The 12,412-nt window shown below is 42.6% G+C and overlaps 1 protein-coding gene across 1 annotated transcript in view; it reads right to left on the bottom strand.

Annotated features, from left to right (window-relative positions):
* The window catches only part of zmat4a (zinc finger, matrin-type 4a), a 97,293-nt gene that overhangs the window by 44,252 nt on the left and 40,629 nt on the right, over positions 1–12,412 (bottom strand). The gene's annotated exons all lie outside the window — the stretch shown is intronic.

The following is a 12,412-nucleotide window of genomic DNA, read 5'->3' as shown; positions in this document are numbered from 1 at the left end:
ATGTAGCTAATTGCATTCACCGTGAATAAATTGTACAGCTAATTTATCTGATTTTATCGGCACTGATCGGCATATCTGCAATGTGAGTGCTATGTAAATGTTTGAATAATTTTGATATTGGGTTATTCTTTTAAGTAGTTTTTTTTTCAATAACAATGCCCTGATTTTAAAGAGAATAGTACAGAGGCATTACCATATATGCAATTGTAAAAAATGATTTCTAAGAAAGGAACATAAATATACATGACCAGTACAAGATCTGACATGCTCACCACAACTTGCATCATGGTGACAGTACCACCACTCAAAAATACTTAATGTCGGACCCCGATATATATAATACATGCACTTATATACTCACCCTTTCTCTCTCTCTCTCTCTCTCTCTCTCTCTCTCACTCACACACACACACACACACACACACACACACCACACACACACACACACACACACACAACACACACACACACAACATTCATTTTGTTAACTGAGAGCCTGCTGCCATGATGTATATCCATCTGGTCCGGGAACTGCACAGAGGCAGACACAGCAAGACTTCAGAGGACAATCAAACCAGCACAGAGGATCGTTGGTTGCCCTCTACCCTCCATGGCAGACATTTATTCCTCTTGGTGCCTCAGCAGAGTTCATAACACTACACACCCCGGTTATCAACAGTTTGAGCTCCTGCCACCTGGAATGCAGTACAGATGTGTAAAAAAAGGATGAACAGACCAAGGAACACTACCCTGAACTCCAATCTTTCTTCTAGCTGCGGTAGTAATGCAAAGGCACATTGATTTTGATATCTTGAGCCATGCTTTTTATGCACTCTATTTTATAGATGTATTTTCATTTACTCTGTATTTATTTTAATTCTTAATTTTATATTGATTTTATGTGTGCACTGACTCAGGAGAGCCTCTCCAATTTTGTTGTACAGTCGTATAATGACAAAAAATGGCATTACAGACCATAATTCTGATCAGAGAGAAAAATACAGATTATTTCTTATTGAATGTTTTTTTTTTTTATAACCCAAATGAAATTTGTTGTAAGAATTCAGGTAAATCATTTAGATTTCTGTTGGCCACATTGTGATTGATTATACTGATAACCGTGATCATTATCTTTAATAAAATTATATGACATTTTCAAACTGTTTCATTTTTTAGTACATCTGTTAAAAAAAGTAATTACACAGATGAAAGCAATTGGCATTCATTCAAGTTTTTACTTGGATGCAGCAGCTGCTGAAGAACTGCTCCCCTTTATCATTCAGTTCCTGGTGGGATACAAATGGAGTCTATGAGCTGTGTTATGTAGTGATAGTGGACCCAATCTGGGTGACGGTGGACTGCTCCTTGGTTCTCCATCTGTCCAAGTAGCACCATGTTGTTGTCGTCACTGAGTCATTATCCATCGAGAATGCATAGAATACCAATCACCCTTTTTAATACAATAAACTATTTATCCTTCTTGTTTCGATATTTTGGGCAGAGAAAACAGCCACAACACAAGTGAAGCGTTCCATGTTCTAATTCCTTTGCCAATGTCTAGGTCTGGTGTAGATTAAATTAGCAAGTAGCTGCATGGACATCTTTTGAGTTCAGAAATGTCTCAGCTTGAGATGAGCATGTCGCCTCTGTATCATCCTTATGGTCATTGGCACAGTTAAGATGGGCTTTGACATGTGCTTGTTTAAACAGGGGAACCTTCCGCGCTATGCATGATTTTAAACTATGACATCTTAGTGTATTACCAACAGTCACCTTGGAAACGGTGGTCCCACCTCTTTTCAGGTCATTGACCAAGTCCTGTCGTGTAGTCCTGGGCCAATTCCTCACCTTTCCAGGGATCATTGAGACCCCACGAGGTGATATCTTGCATGGGGCTCCACTCCGATTGAGCTTGACCGTCATGTTTAGCATCTTCCATTTTCTAATGATTGCTCCAACAGTGGACCTTTTTTCACCAAGCTGCTTGGCAATTTCTCCGTCGCCCTTTCCAGCCATGTGGAGTTGTACAATTTTGTCTCTGGTGTCTTTGGATAGCTTGGTCTTGGCCATGTTACAAGTTTGAGTCTTATTTATTGTACGGGGTGAACAGGTGTCTTTATGCAGCTAACAACCTCACACAGGTGCATCTGATTCTTGATAATACATGGAGTGGAGGTGGACTTTTAAAGGCGGACTAACAGGTCTTTGAGGGTCAGAATTCTAGCTGATAGACAGGTGTTCAAAAACTCATTTTCAGCTGTATCACACAAATAAATAGTTAAAAAATCATCAACTTTTCTTAGATTATCTCTCTCACAGTGGACTTGCACCTACGTTGAAAATTTCAGACCCTTCCATGATTTCCAAGTTGGAGAACTTGCAATATAGGAAGGTGTTCAAATACTTGTTTTCTTCACTGTACCTAACCTATATTACAGTTGTCAACAATGGCTGGACCAGCTGCTAAAAAAGGCAAGAAATAGACTTTCAGTGACCAAGCAGATATAGCAGAGACAAATGAACGTGCTGTGTGAAGGTTATGTATCTTAAACAAGCTCGCCCCCTCAAAGTTGTTAGCACTGTTAAAAATCAGAACTAAAGATTGCTTTGCCCATCCTGTTGCAGAGCATTGGAGTCTGGATACTAGGTATGTTGGAAGACATTTTGTATTTTGTGTCATAATGTAACTTTGACTTAAAGTTCATAATTTTACATCCATTAACAAGAACATTCAAAAACTGACACTCCATGTCACAAAGACTGCCAAGTCCTAGTCTAGATAATTACCTGACCTCACTTCTCTCTAAATAAAACTTGGCCTTTAATTTCCTCACTCGGGCAGTGGGCGTGCTGGAGCTTATCCCCCTTATTTTTGGGGGAGAGGGAGGGTAAATCCTGAGGTGGTTGCCAGCCAATTGTAGGGCAAATATAAACAACCACTCATTTGCATTCACATTCGCGGTTAAGGGCAATTTAGAGTCTTTAGTTAACCTACCAGGCATGTTTTTGGGATGTGGGGAGGGGGTGGGGGCGGAGTACAGGGAGAAAAGCTATACAGGCACGGGAAGAACATGCAAACACCACACTGGCTCGGCCAGATTTGAACCCTTATCCTTCGTTGAGGCAAACGTGCTCACTCGTCGTCCACCGGTCTGCCAGAAAAAGTACACATATAAAAAGTATTTGATTTTGTGTATGGGCCTGGCACAAATAACTTCAATCTTTTTAAAGTAATTGTGATAATAACAATAACCTCATAGTGCTATGGGTACTCACAGTTCTCTGGGAAAACATTTTCAGGTATTTTGAAAGTGCCATACCAAATACCAAACAGTACTGTGCGGGTGGCAGTTTATGTGTTAATTATTATCCATCCATCCTCTTCTGTAGCACCTATCCTCACACGGGTCACGGTTCCACCTGGACCCTATACCAACTATCTTTGGTCGAGATAAAGATATATACCAGTATCTCAAAATAGCTTCCTGATCAACATGAGACAACTTCAATAGATGGATTGTAATTCAAATAGCCAATCATATTGTGAGTTCCTCTACGCTAAGTCAGTTATGTAGATTCAATAGAACCATGCCAAGTTAGGTTGACACACACAGCAATTTAGCAGCAAGATGCAACAGCTGCAAATGTTTGCAGCCTACTACTGCAGCTAGCGTCTCATCAGTTGGACACTGCTAAGTAGAAGGCGAATAACCAGGGTTTTCTGCCTATAACAGTGGATTGGCTCCCCCGAAAAAATCACCAAATAGCTGAATATGCCTGTTGCTTCCGCCCATGCTACCCTGAGGATGCCTGATCTCGTCAGAGATTGGAAGCTAAGCGAGTTTGGCCCTGGTTAGTACATGGATGGGGGACCGCCTGGGAATACCGGGTGCTGTAAGCATCTCTCCCCAGCTAAATGGAGAGGGGTTGCGTCACAAAGGGCATCCTGCGTAAAACTGTGCCAAGCAAATATGTGTTCATCTAAGATGACACCCTGTGGCGACCCCTAACGGGACAAGCCGAAAGGAAAAGAAGAAGAAGAAGAAGCTGAATATGCCTGTGGAACCTTGAATAACAGAATAGTTTCTCCCCAAATAATCCACGAATGTATGGACATATGAATGACAAAACACGAGTATGTGGAGTCCACTTTGTAACTGGGGAAAGAAAATTAGGGATCCAGATAAATATACAGTATACTGATTCCAGGGTTGAGAAAATGACACTAATGTCACTGACCATGTGAGTATACAGTATACTGTGTATTTACGAGAAGACGTGCACACAATGCTTCCTCTATAATTGTGGTATCGTGTGCTTGATTGTGACTCATTCTGACACCCCCAACTTACTCCTCCAAATGCATACAAATGTACGCACACACACATACACACACGCGCATGCACACACACAGACATATGTATATATATATATATATATATATATATATATATATATATATATATCCATCCATCCATCCATTTCCTTTTGCCACTTATTCTCACATGGGTCGCGGGGAGTGCTGGAACCTCTTCCAGCTTTCAACACGCAGGAGGCAGGGGACACCCTGAACTGGTTGCCAGCCAATCGCAAGGCACATTGAGACAGACAACAGTCGCACTCACAATCACACTTAGAGGCAATTTAGAGTGTCAATTTAGAGAGAATGTTATGCTGGCACAGCTGGTAAAGTGTAGCCATCACAGTTCAATCCCGGCCCTCCCTGTGTGGAATTTGCATCTTCTCACCCTGCCTGTGTGGGTTTCCTCCAGGCACTCGAGTTTCCTCCCACATCCCAAAAACATGCAACATTAATTGGACACTCTAAATTGCCCCTAGGTGTGATTGTGAGTGTGACTGTTTGTCTCGATGTGACCTGCGATTGGCTGGCAACCAGTTGAGGTTGTACCCCACCTCCTTCCCATTGACAACTGGGATTAACTCCAGCACTCCCCGCGACCCTCGTGAGGACAAGTAGCAAAGAAATATATATATATATATATATATATATATATATATATATATATAATGCAGCCCTATGGGGGCACAAACCAGTGCAATCTGTAGGCCGGTCCCAAGCCCGGATAAATGCAGAGGGTTGCGTCAGTAAGGGCATCCGGCGTAAAAACTGTGCCAAACAAATATAAGCGTTCATCTAAAGAATCCCATACTGGATCGGTCGTGCCCGAGTTAACAACGCCCGCCCCCGGCACTGCTAACCTGCAGGGCGTTGGTGGAAATTCAGTGACTGTGGGTTGAAGACAAAGAAGAGGAGGAAACTGGATCCATCGTCAGAAGAAAAAGAGAAATGCACAGAGCCTACAACTGAGTGTAGGGACTTTGAATGTTGGGACTATGACAGGAAAAGCTCAGGAGTTGGTTGACATGATGATTAGGAGAAAGGTTGATATACTGTGCATCCAAGAGAGCAGGTGGAAAGGTAGTAAGGCTAGAAGTTTAGGAGCAGGGTTTAAATTATTCTACCACAGAGTAGATGGGAAGAGAAATGGAGTAGGGGTTATTTTAAAGGAAGAACTGGCTAAGAATGTCTTGGAGGTGAAAAGAGTATCGGATCGAGTGATGAGACTAAATTGAAATTGAGGGTGTTCTGTATAATGTGGTTAGCGGCTAGGCCCCACAGGTAGGATGCGACCTAGAGTTGAAAGAGAAATTCTGTAAGGAACTAGATGAAGTAGTTCTGAGCATCCCAGACAGCGAGAGAGTTGTGATTGGTGCAGATTGTAATGGACATATTGGTAAAGGAAACAGGGGCGACGAAGAAGTGATGGGTAAGTACGGCATCCAGGAAAGGAACTTGGAGGGACAGATGGTGGTGGACTTTGCAAAAAGGATGGAGATGGCTGTAGTGTAGTGGAGTGTAGTTATTTCCAGAAGAGGGAGGAACATATAATGACCAACAAGAGCGGAGGTAGAAGCACGCAGGTGGATTATATTTTGCGCAGACGAGGTAATCTGAAGGAGATTACTAACTGTAAAGTAGTGGTCGGGGAGAGTGTAACTCGACAGCATAGGATGGTGGTGTGTAGGATGACTGGTGGTGGGTAGGAAGATTAAGAAGACAAAGGTAGAGCAGAGAACCATGTGGTGGAAGCTGAGAAAGGAAGAGTATTGTGTGGCCTTTCAGAAAGAGGTGAGACAGGCTCTCGATGGACTGCAGAAGCTCCCGGAAGACTGGACTACGACAGCCAAGGTAATCAGAGAGACAGGCAGGAGAGTACTTGATGTGTCTTCTGGTAGTAAAGGGGAGAAGGAGACTTGGTGGTGGAACCCAAAATACAGGGAGTCATACAAGGAAAGAGATTAGCGAAGAAGAAGTGGGAGACTGAGAGGACTGAGGAGAGGCGAAAGGAGTACATCGAGATGCGACGTAGGGCAAAGGTAGAGGTGGCAAAGGCTAAACGAGAGGCATATGAAGACATGTACACCAGGTTGGACACGAAAGAAGGAGAAAAGGATCTCTACAGGTTGGCGAGACAGAGGGATAGAGATGGGAAGGATGTGCAGCAGGTAAGGGTGATTAAGGATAGAGATGGGAATGTGTTGACTGGTGCCAGTAGTGTGCTAAAGAGATTGAAAGAATACTTTGAGAAGTTGATGAATGAAGAAAATGAGAGAGAAGGAAGAGTTAAAGAGGCAAGTGTGAAGGACCAGGAAGTGGCAATGATTAGGAAGGGGGAAGTTGGAAAGGCACAACAGAGGATGAAAAATGGAAAGATAGTTGGTCCTGATGACATACCGGTAGAGGAATGGAAGCAATTTGGAGAGATGGCTGTGGAGTTTTTGACCAACTTATGCAACAGAACATTAGTGGGGGAAAAGATGCCTGAAGAATGGAGGAAAAGTGTTCTAGTACCCATTTTTAAGAACAAAGGCGATGTTCAGAGCTGTGGGAATTATAGAGGAATAAAGCTGATGAGCCACACAATGAAGTTATGGGAAAGAGTAGTGGAGCCTAGTCTCAGGACAGAAGTAAGTATCTGAGAGCAACAGTATGGTTTCATGCCTAGAAAGAGTACCACAGATGCATTATTTACCTTGAGGATGCTCGTTGAAAAGTACAGAGAATGTCAGAAGGAGCTACATTGTGTCTTTGTGGATCTCGAGAAAGCCTATGACAGAGTACCAAGTATGTTAAAATAGTACAGGACATGTATGATGGCAGCAGAACAACGGTGAGGTGTGCCTTAGGTGTGACAGAGGAATTTAAGGTGGAGGTGGGACTGCATCGGGGATCAGCTCTGAGCCCCTTCCTGTTTGCAGTGGTAATGGATAGGCTGACAGATGAGGTTAGACTGGAATCCCCTTGGACCATGATGTTCACGGATGATATTGTGATATGCAGTGAAAGCAGGGAGCATGCAGAGGAACAATTAGAAAGATGGAGACATGCACTGGAAAGGAGAGGAATGAAGATTAGCCGAAGTAAAACAGAATATATGTGTGTGAATGAGAAAAGTGGAGGGGGAAGAGTAAGGCTACAGGGAAAAGAGATAGCGAGGGTGGACGACTTCAAATATTTAGGGTCAACAATCCAGAGCAATGGTGAGTGTGGCAAGGAAGTGAAGAAACGGGTCCAAGCAGGTTGGAACAGCTGGCGGTGTGGTGTGTTATGTGACAGAAGAGTGTCTGCTAGGATGAAGGGCAAAGTTTACAAAACAGTGGTGAGGCCGGCCATGATGTACGGATTAGAGACGGTGGCACTGAAGAAACAACAAGAAGCAGAACTGGAGGTAGCAGAAATAAAGATGTTGAGGTTCTCTTTCGGAGTGAGCAGGTTGGATAGGATTAGAAATGAGCTCATTCGAGGGACAGCCAAAGTTGGATGTTTTGGAGACAAGATTCAAGAGAGCAGACTTCGATGGTTTGGACATGTTCAGAGGCGATAGAGTGAGTATATTGGTGGAAGGGTCTGAGAATGGAGCTGCCAGGCAAAAGAGCGAGAGGAAAACCAAAGAGAAGGTTTATGGATGTGGTGAGGGAAGACATGAGGGCAGTTGGGGTTAGAGAGGAAGATGCAGGAGATAGGCTAAGATGGAAAAAGATGACACGCTATGGCGACCCCTAACGGGAAAAGCCGAAAGGAAAAGAAGAATATATATATATATATATATATATATATATATATATCGGCACCTGAAACACATTGGATATGTGTTGACTGTTCAATTTCAGAGGGGTGGTTTCTTATATGCGCGAGATGGGTAACCTTGCGTGGCAGCATCATGTAGGTCTGTACTCCATATCCTTGCTCAGTGTGCAGCAAGTAGCACACAACAGAGACACTCAAGGGAATGTTAACTTTTAATTATGTGCTTGATAATGAGCCAGCGAGCTAAGGAGCTAAACAGCTCGCTCCACCGTGGCCACGTCATTTTCAAACATCAGCAGCTACCGGGATGTTGTCTTAGTCCCCACATAACACTGACACGGAAAAGCTAATTGTTTATTAAGCCGAACCACAGCGGCACACATTATTCACCAGTAGTTGACAACGGCAAAGGCATTTGATTGACAGGTGATGGGCTCATACTCAGCGGACCAACGACACAGCACTGTGGCTCAAGGGCGGGCATTATTTTCTGTGATTTCAGAGTCATCAAGATTTTGTCACGTTAGATTTTGGGAAAATATATTGTCCTAAAAAATTATTATAACAGGCCTATATGTATGCAGAGAATCAGGTTTGATGCCAACTAAATTCCCAAGGCGCTGTCACGACCCATCGGTAAGGAGGAGGACCCAAATGCAGGACTCCGGAGACGCAGAGGCAGTTTGGGAAAAGTGTTTATTCGGTCCAAGTCGGGGATCAGGCAGACAGTCAAGTGGAGGTGTGGTAGTCAGGACATCGGGCGTATAGAGCAGGTCTGCAGGGTCGGTACACGGGAGAACGATCAGAGAAGGCAGGAGTATCGAAGACGTCAAGCTTACGCGGTCGGTCGGAGGAAGGGCATACAACTTTCTGCTTTTTTTAATTCCACATCCCACCCTCAGTAGGTTTCAAAGCATAGCTACTTTGTTCAATATTTTGATATGCGTTTAGGATATGGATTTGTGAAGATGGATTCAAGAGAAAAAACAGGGTATAGTGTCAATTATTTCAGTTTCCCAAGTTTAACTAGTATATATTACAGTCATGACCCCTCTTCTCTCTGAAAACATTCAGGACTTCCTTATCAAAGTGAGTAGCATCTCCAATGGGCATCTCATTTGGCGCTAAACATGTTTGCTATCATGTGGTTCGTCAGGAGAGCTGAGCAAGCAATATCACAGCTATAGATTTCGGTGAGTCAGTGCAACTGATCAAAATATCTCCCGACTCCCTCAACTGGGTCATGCGGTGGAAGCCCGTCATTCACTATTATGTTACACAGTTCGAAACACAGATAAGGATGATACAGATATTAAAAGTACAGAAGTGGATGTGTCGGCAAATTGGCCAAACACAAGTGCATCGGTGTCACTTCTCTTTTGTAATCTTGCAGGTTTTTGGTGGTATCAGATACTATTAAATGGCTATTAATACACTTTACACCTGTATGGTTAATAAACCTTTTATGACAACAGGTTTTTAACCCGAAACAATGATTTCATACTAACAGAAGTTATAGTGTGCAATCTAAAGCTTGTCATTGCAAAAATAAAAAAAATAAATAAATCACAGAGACACATATACAATATATACACTTATACTTTATGTTTATGTATACTTGCTGAATCTATCCTTGTTTGTGACACACTTAAGTGAAATAGGCATCGAATGCATCTCACTGGGTTCCACCTGCTGTTTAATAGCTAGTAAATGCATGTGTGAGTCCGTGTTGTAGTGGACGGTCTCAGCTCTGCTTTGCTCTCCCCTGTATGCACAGAAATAGATTGCTTTTATCTCCTCACAAGTCTTTCTATCCTTTCTTTGCAGGGATACCCTTGTACTTCAGTGTCCTATTTCTTTTACATCTGCCGCAGGGGAGATGCGCATGAGTAGACAGTGTTTCCTGGCCCCCAAATAACGCAACTTGCATGCCGTACAAAAAAGTCAGGCCAGGACCCACCCCATCCAGACAATCTGTAACCCAAAGCTGTCCCCCTCATGGAGCAGTTCAGCTTGTTTACATCATCAGTAGACAGACGGCGTTGTTCCCGGGATGATCTGCTATCCTGCATCTATGTATCTCATGGAGCGACAACTAGAATGAAAATAACAGCCCTGCATGAAAAAAAAAGAACAACTCACAGCCTAGCATTCAAAACACAGGCAATTGAGTATCGAATAGTTTACTCAAATCAACGACATCACAGTTCTGACCGAAAAAAAAATTCAGAGCTTCAAAATAAAAAAAAGTTTTGTTTTCCTCCCTATGCATTAGCATAAGGAACCTCCTCCCAAACTTATTACTTGTCATGCACACACACACACACACCACACACACACACACACACACACACACACACACACACTAACATTTTAATGAAAGAGAGTATTGAGAAATGTGTAATCCAGTAGTATTACACTTCTCATTGTTTTACATTTGAATGATACTTTGACAGCCAGTGGATTTTAAAGCAATTTACTGTAGCTCACAAACACATGAAGAACTTCAGACAACCCATTCATGTTATTCCCTCAAATCTGAATACTAATGTCTTTGAGATACTGTATGTGGCTCTTACAATATTTCAATAATGGTCTTGATCTGGTCTGGTCTTGATTGTGCTGCTGGAGGACGGTTGTCAATGTGTAAGTGTGTGCACTTCACAGAAATGAAAGACACAGGAAAGGACAGAAGGAAGGGTGGTGTGTGTGTGCATGCGTCCATGCGTGTTTGTGTGTGTGTGTGTGTGTGTGTGTGTGTGTGTGTGCGCGTGTGTAAAAACAAGGCCAATAAACGCTATAATATTGGAAGGCCAGCCCCCTTCATATTATTATTGTGATTCACCAAAAATAGATATCTACTGGAATAGAGAAATGAAATGAGAGCACCTCATAAAAATGTAGGCGTGTCAAGTGTGCAATCTGTTCGAAATAGCTGAAGGAAAGGTTAGGGCAATGAAGCATCGGACAGCAGTCACTTCTTGTTGCATCAAGGCAGTGTCTGACACCTGTGCCATCTCCAGTAAGACCACTATGTCATCCCACCACCATCCAGTGGCAATGCTGGAGGCTTGATTTGATGGTAGATGGCAGATGTGCAAACTGACTGGCAATCGCATCAGTCTGTACAGGTGAGTATTTACTGTGATGTGATAGATAGATAGATAGATAGATAGATAGATAGATAGATAGATAGATAGATAGATAGATAGATAGATAGATAGATAGATAGATAGATAGATAGATAGATAGATAGATAGATATAGATAGATAGATAGATAGATAGATAGATAGCCTTGATTGTCATATACAGATGTAAAATTCTGGAAGTAAATATGTGCCACCAGTATTTGGATTAAAAATGGCACTGAAAATTTTATGTCGTAAAATTCTTAGTAACGTGATGTCATATCCTAAGAAAGCGTAACTGAGTTGACTGGGTGTTGGGTTCTGACCTGAAGTAACCCTGCCTTCTTAACACTGAATTTAGACAGTAAATTTCAGACTGAATTGTTGTCACGACCGGGGCTCGAGGGCGGACCCAAATGCACGACTCCAGAGGCAAGCAGGTAGAGTGCAGAAAACCTTTATTCGGTCCGTGGTCAATGATCAGCGAGTCAGTCAGGAAAAGCAGCAGTATCAGAAGAGGCAGCCTTACTAGGATGGTCAGGGAGCACGCAAGGGTCGGTATACAGTAGGTCACGTATACAGGAGTGCGGGAACGAGGCATGGGAATCAACGATCTGGTGGAGGACTAGTTGTCCCCCGTGTCCTATAAGTACTGGGTGTAATCAGCCAAAACAGGGTGCATGTGTGTGCCGACTAATTGGCTGACCACACCCAGCCTGGGGAGGATGCCAGGTGCATGACAATTGTAGCCAGTTGAATCTCAGGAGAATAAAAATATTGCGTTTGAATTTCAAAGTTTGAATTTTTTTACATGGCGAATTTGTTAACATTGAAAACTTAAACTGAAATATAGCTATTGAAAATGTGATCACTTTGAAACAGCAATGTGAATTTTACAACATAAAATTTTCAGTGGCATTTTTAATTCAAATCCTGGTGGCACATATTTACTTCCAAAGAAAATGAGATTCAAGCATCTCCTTTCAATGCAACAAATATGTAATCCAGAAAAAAACAATAAATCCTTCACGTGTTCCATGTTTTTCATGTCTTCATTCCTCATTTGTTTGTGTCCACCTCTTCGCGCTTACCCTCTACCTTGTGTTCACGCGTGATGACAGTTATTTTTCTACTGTGACCAATGTACCTCATCCATTTCAACTGTCACCTAAA

The sequence above is a fragment of the Syngnathoides biaculeatus genome, chromosome 4 (assembly GCF_019802595.1).
Source record: "Syngnathoides biaculeatus isolate LvHL_M chromosome 4, ASM1980259v1, whole genome shotgun sequence".
NCBI lineage: Eukaryota > Metazoa > Chordata > Actinopteri > Syngnathiformes > Syngnathidae > Syngnathoides > Syngnathoides biaculeatus.
The sequence above is the reverse complement of the archived record's forward strand: the minus strand, read 5'-3'. Positions and strand labels throughout refer to the sequence as shown.